This window comes from Leiobunum rupestre, chromosome 6 (genome assembly GCF_980474605.1).
Source record: "Leiobunum rupestre chromosome 6, qqLeiRupe1.1.hap1, whole genome shotgun sequence".
Lineage (NCBI taxonomy): Eukaryota > Metazoa > Arthropoda > Arachnida > Opiliones > Sclerosomatidae > Leiobunum > Leiobunum rupestre.
Genome location: NC_143389.1, coordinates 67,331,227 through 67,337,614, shown reverse-complemented (window position 1 = coordinate 67,337,614; position 6,388 = coordinate 67,331,227).

The window sequence follows — 6,388 nt, the reverse complement described above, 5'->3', positions numbered from 1 at the left end:
AGGTGTGTGCGACCGGGAGTTTTCCACTATATGTTTCAGAACCGGCACGAAGACCCTACTAGCGCAAATCATGCATGGCTTCTGTTGAATTGGTGGCAAAAACGTTAAATTCGACTTCGTGGCCGTACAAAATTTTATAAGATAAACCTTTTAAAAATCATCTACCGAAGACATGTTTATTAATGAAGAAACCTTTTTAAATTTGAGTCTCAATGGTACTTTCGTTGCTTCTTGCGAACACCTCCCGAACATCGAACCTTATGGCATTTTCCTTTGGGCTGCTCCGAAACTGCTCTCAACTCCCTATCAGATCAACCAGCGTTTACGCGTGGCTTCGCCGTTTTTGGGAGCAGTATTTGGGAAGCAACTGTAGGCTGAAATAAAAGCCTGAATGTATATTACCCCTTCTATCGTCTTTGGCTAGGATGGGTGGTGCCTTTCTGCGTTTTACGTAATCCATTCAGCCAATCAGGAGAAATCCGTTCGTTGTTGATTCGATCCACAAAAACCTAATTTACCCGATTACGCGTTTTAACCATCCAACAAAATTAAAAATCAATTGATAATCTTAAATAAAGGTATTTGTTGTTAATATTTTTACCTATTTTGGTTCTCTATCAAATCTTACCACGGATTCCGGTGCTCCATTACCGACATTAGCTGCTCTCTCCCGGAGCAACGTTCCAATATAAAACGCGTATCTGCCCTCGATAGGCCAATGAGACGCGAAACAACTTTTGTAGCACAAAGGGAGCAGTCGGAACAGGCGAAAGAAAAAGGCCATTAGTTACGGCCAGGGTTGGACATAAGGATATTTTTTTTAGTAGTCAGCCTGACTAGTGAGGCTAAAAATGGGGGTATAAAAACAAGAAGCACAGCCTAACATTTTGCTTTACCGTCCAGAATTAAAATAGGAGTTTATTATCACTTGAGTTATATATGATGTTATTTTTTTTAATAAAATGGGATTGATGAATTTACAATACGCCATATTCGCCATTATGAATATTTAGGTACATTCGATTAATTTTAGTAGTCAGAGCATTTATTTTAGTAGTCAAATGCCGTGACTTATGTCCAACTCTGGTTACGGCCATGGATTTAAGTGGATCTAGATTGCAAATGTTTTGTAGAATTGAATGACTTACAAGGTTGAATGAGGGAGGAAAACAAAACCCAGAGCATTTTGAAGAACAATGACGCGCTTTCCTTGATTAATTTCCATCCGCTAAGGGTCGAGTAACGTTTCTCTTTATTGTATTTCGAAATGGAATAATACAATGAAGCCACGACCATTACGACGAAGAACAACATAACCACCTAAAACGGATAAATTGAGATATTCGAAGACATTATTTAATGTTTCCAAATTATATATTAAGGCATAAGTTCAATGTGCTAGTTTATTGAAATTCATGATACAAAGTTAGTTCGTTAAATTTCGCATTTAATAAAAACAATGGCATTCGAAGAGCTTAGCTCATCTTCATCAGGGCCTATTAATATTCGGATGAAGAGGTCTTTGGAACCAATTAGATCATTGTAAATAAAATAGTTTTTATCAAATGTGCTATTTAAAGAAGTAACTTTGTATCATCTAGGAGCAACAAACACAGCAGCCCACACAAGGAGAACGCAACCCGTCAGAAGTCGCGCATTTTCTCGTGTACATTTTTCATCGGCTAGACGCTTTAGAGCCTACTACCGTCGGAAGGGGGAAATTCGGAAATTGGCTTCCCCCTGCCCGTAAACGCTCGTCCAATGAAATTTGTACACAACACTGCGTTAGCTTGTTTAAAGGCTAGCTGCGTTCTTCTTGTGTTTGTTGCTCCTATAGGTATCATCAATTTGAAATCTTTTTTTTTTAAATCTTTATTGCAAGCACTCTTTTTTAAATTGTATAAGAGAGGTTAAGCTCACGCCAAAAACTTGTAGTGGCAACTTGAAAGAGTTTAGACGTAGCTTTGTTGTATATAGGCTACACTCCTTTCACATTATAAAGCTATGGCTTAACCTGTCTACTGTCTAAGTGTCCCGTTCCCGTCAACAGATATAAATAGACAATTTAAGCATTCCGTGAAAAGGTCAAACACCCCTAACTACCAACGAGCTTTTGTAAGAATATATTTTGATATACTTAGGGAGACGATTTTGAGCGTCTCTCTTGCAATCCTCCTCGCAGTCTGCCAGTATATGCTCTCTTTAAATATCAATCAAATCAACCATTGGTTCTGTTTAATTTACGTCATTCGATGCGTTGAAACTCACGCGGGGGTACTCATGACGGGGCAAAGCTGAACCAATAGTGTCCGCGGATCTTCTCAAAAAGTTATTATCCCCAAAAGTATAAATAAATAAATTCTTTGGTTTCGTTGAAATTTGGTCAAACAGCGGCAAAAGCTGTAATTGTCCCTTTTCCGAGCATGCTTACACTTTTCAATGAAACAGCAAACCTTTTGATCTAGTTGGATGATGTTGGACAATGCCGTGCTAATTAAACGTTTCGGAGGCCCGGACATAATAAAAGTTTCACTCGTGAAAAGTGTCGTTGAAAAGAAATACTGCTTTTGCGATGTGTGCATATGGTTGGAATGCGCCGGAATCATTGGTATGAAATAGAAATGCATGTCCTAAAACAATATAAACAATAGACACATTTAGAAGAAAAAGTTGAAAACTATACTCGAAGTCACAGTTACCTCCAACCGGTTTTTCGCGTAAGCGACTGTAAAGCAGCGTTCAGACTATGTGAAAATGTTACGTTAGCGTCGGTCGTATCGTTTCGGTTATGTAGGTCGCGTCGGTTCGTTCATTTCACTGTTCAGAAAGGAACCAACCTTGCACGGAGATTAAAATAAAAGGTGGTTGTTCACATTGAGTTGGGAATATTAATCTAGAGATCCAATCAAATCTGCTCCCCGCGAAACAAGTTTATGAAAATTACGAATGTGCCGTCTCCTCTAAAATGACGTGAAAACGTTATCATATGACCCGTGGCGCCATCCATTATTTTAAAAACAAATTATTTTTGCTGAAAAACGCGTCTTATTTGAACGAGCCATTGAGAGATAGACGGCGCCACGGGTAGAATGATAAAGTTTTCTCGTCATTTGGGAGCAGATGGCATTTTTCTTATTTTTTAAAAACGTGTTTGGCGAAATACTGAAATCCGACATTTTGATTGGATCTCTAAATTAATATTCCCAACTCAATGATTGTTCATCCAATCAGAGCTCAGTAATAACGGCGGAAAAATTGAAATAGGCTACAATGGCGACAGATAATAGAAAGGCGCTAATTTTGAATAATAACAATTTACTTGCGGCCTACATGATCAATATAATTAAAAACCGAAGAAATAGGGAAATTTGGATGAGTGATTTTTACAGATAGAGAGAAAGATGGAGATTTCCACAATCTTATTCCGACGCGAATGGCTGTTAGAGGTCTGTGCTAATCCTAAGGCGATGTCTTCCCTGAGTTCCCGCGTTAAAATCCTGAATTGTCTGCTATGAACTTTTTGACCTTTAAACCGAGACGCCATTTAGGGAATCCGCAACGAAATATGTAAACGACACGCGCGAAAATTTGAAGTCTCTGTTGAGAAGTCTGAATGGTGTAAGAAATTGAAAGAACCGACACGATCGACGCAAACGTTATATTTTCGGGTGGGGTGCATTTGGCCGACTCCTCATTTGACCGACTTTTCATTTGGCTGACTGCTCATATGTCCGAATGCCCATTTGGCCGACAGCTCATTTGGTCGACTTTTCGGTCGGCCAAATGAGCAGACCATATGGCCGACTACTCATTAGGCCGACTACTCATTTGGCCGACTACTCTTTTAGCTGAAATTCTGGTCGGCCAAATGAGCAGCCCGTTTGACCGACTGCTCATTTGTCCGACTACTCATTTGACCGACTGCTCGTTTGGCCAACTGCTCGTTTGGCCGACTACTCATTTGACCGACTGCTCATTTGGCCGACTGCTCATTTGAACGACTGCTCATTTGGCTGACTGCTCATATGTCCGAATGCCCATTTGGCCGACAGCTCATTTGGTCGACTTTTCGGTCGGCCAAATGAGCAGACCATATGGCCGACTACTCATTAGGCCGACTACTCATTTGGCCGACTACTCTTTTAGCTGAAATTCTGGTCGGCCAAATGAGCAGCCCGTTTGACCGACTGCTCATTTGTCCGACTACTCATTTGACCGACTGCTCGTTTGGCCGACTGCTCGTTTGGCCGACTACTCATTTGACCGACTGCTCATTTGGCCGACTGCTCATTTGAACGACTGCTCATTTGACCGACGGCCAAATGGACAGTCGGACAAATGTTCAGTCGGTCAAATGAGCAGTCCATTTGGCCGACTGTCCATATGACCGACTTCTCAGTCAGACAAATGTGCAGTCGGCCAAATGGACAGTCGGCGTAACGTGTATTTTGTGGTCGGCCAAATGAGAAGTCGGCCAAACGAAACTCTCCCATATTTTCACCTAGTCTGAACGCTGCTTAAGAGCAAGTTTTTTCGTCGCTCAATGGTATAGTGACGTCACCACACCCGAAGAATGACGCGATCATTATTTAATAGTCGTTAAACATTATGGATTATAATTCCATTGTTTTATGTATTAAAATGCTAAATAATTACTAAAAAGTAATTACTAAAATCTGCAATATTTTATGACAGCCCCCCGTTAGTGTAACCCAGAGGACAGCTCACCCCTCGTTAGTGGAACCCAGAGGACAGCTCCGCCCTCGTTAGTGGAACCCAGAGGTGAGCCCCCCGTTAGTGGAACCCAGAGAGACATCCCCCCGTTAGTGGAACCCAGAGAGACATGCCCCGTTAGTGGAACCCAGAGAGACATCCCCCCGTTAGTGCAACCCAAAGGACAGCCCCCCGTTAGTGGAACCCAGAGAAATATTAAACCAAACAAGGCGAGGGACTTGTTTTTGTGCGTAACGACAACATATCCTGGGAATTGAGGCGAGGCGTTACGACGGGGACGGCGCGTTCGGAAACACTGACGAACGGAATATAAGGTCAGAGCGACGCTAAATTTTACGAAAAACTGACTTTAGGTAAAAAGCTTAGAGTTTTATTATATTGATAATTTGGTATTTATTAAGGCGCCATCTACTGCAGTTTTCCGAAAGCAGATACTGTTTCAGATTGGATGAAACGGGATAATATATCTTTTCTGAAAGTAGATGGCGCATCTTTCACTGAATTTAATCAAACGTACACTGATATTGTTTCACATTTTCGATTAACTAACATCGTGATAAATACAGTTGTACACGACAAGCAATTGTATACGAAATACAACTGTATACGAAATACAATTAGGTGATAGTCATTACAACTATGTATATGAAATACAATTATGTTATATTAAATATAATTATGTGATATGAAATATAATTATGTGATATAAAGTACAATTAAGTGATATGAAATATAATTTTGTGATATGAAGTACAATTATGTGACATGAAATATAATTATGTAATAAGAAATTTTATGTGTAATGAAAATTATGTGTGCACTTCTAGAGAAAAAATATAAAACACTATTAAAGCAAATTGCTTTGCCTGTCATAGATAAGAATCACGATTTTAAAGATAATGAGACATACCGTTTTTTGCGGATATCCCAGACCGTTAATTTCCAACACTTGCTCAAATTCAATTTCAGTCTCTTTGTATCTGAAAGATGGATCTAATTTAAGTCTTACAGTACAACTCAAAATAATCGAACAGACAAATTTCTAATCCAAAAATCTTACGTTGAGTTTAATGCTTTAGACGTGTAATCCAAGACGCCGGTACAGAATTTTCCGATTGGTAACAAGTGTAAACCCTGATTACAAAAGAAAATAAATAAACGATTAAGTTTATCGCACAGTAACGTCAAATGATCGAAATATAATTTTGCAAACTTTTTCACCAGGATAGGGCTATAGCCCTGAAAGTACATCTTTTTAAATAAATAAAATTAATTTAAGCCACAAATTTTCGGCATAAATTTTTCCCTGACCATCTTTGTTCAATAAATGAAAGGTTTAAGGTAATATCTTGCAAAATATTTAATATGTATTTTTAATACATCTTTAAAAACTTTAGTTGCCCGATTTTTGGGGTCATTTTCAAAATCCCTGACTTATTGGAACCGACTTCAAATTTCCTGACTTTTCCAGGTTGTCCAGGTCATGTACGAACACTGAGTTATACTTTTCAACAAGGTAAAATTTAAACAAAAAACTAATTAAACGGGCACGGCTTTAGAATAAAAACAATTGATGCTTTTATAGGTTTATTGGAGCGTTCCTCCCTCACTAGAAACGCGGATTCTCAAGGACCAAATCCAATGAAACCAGTGG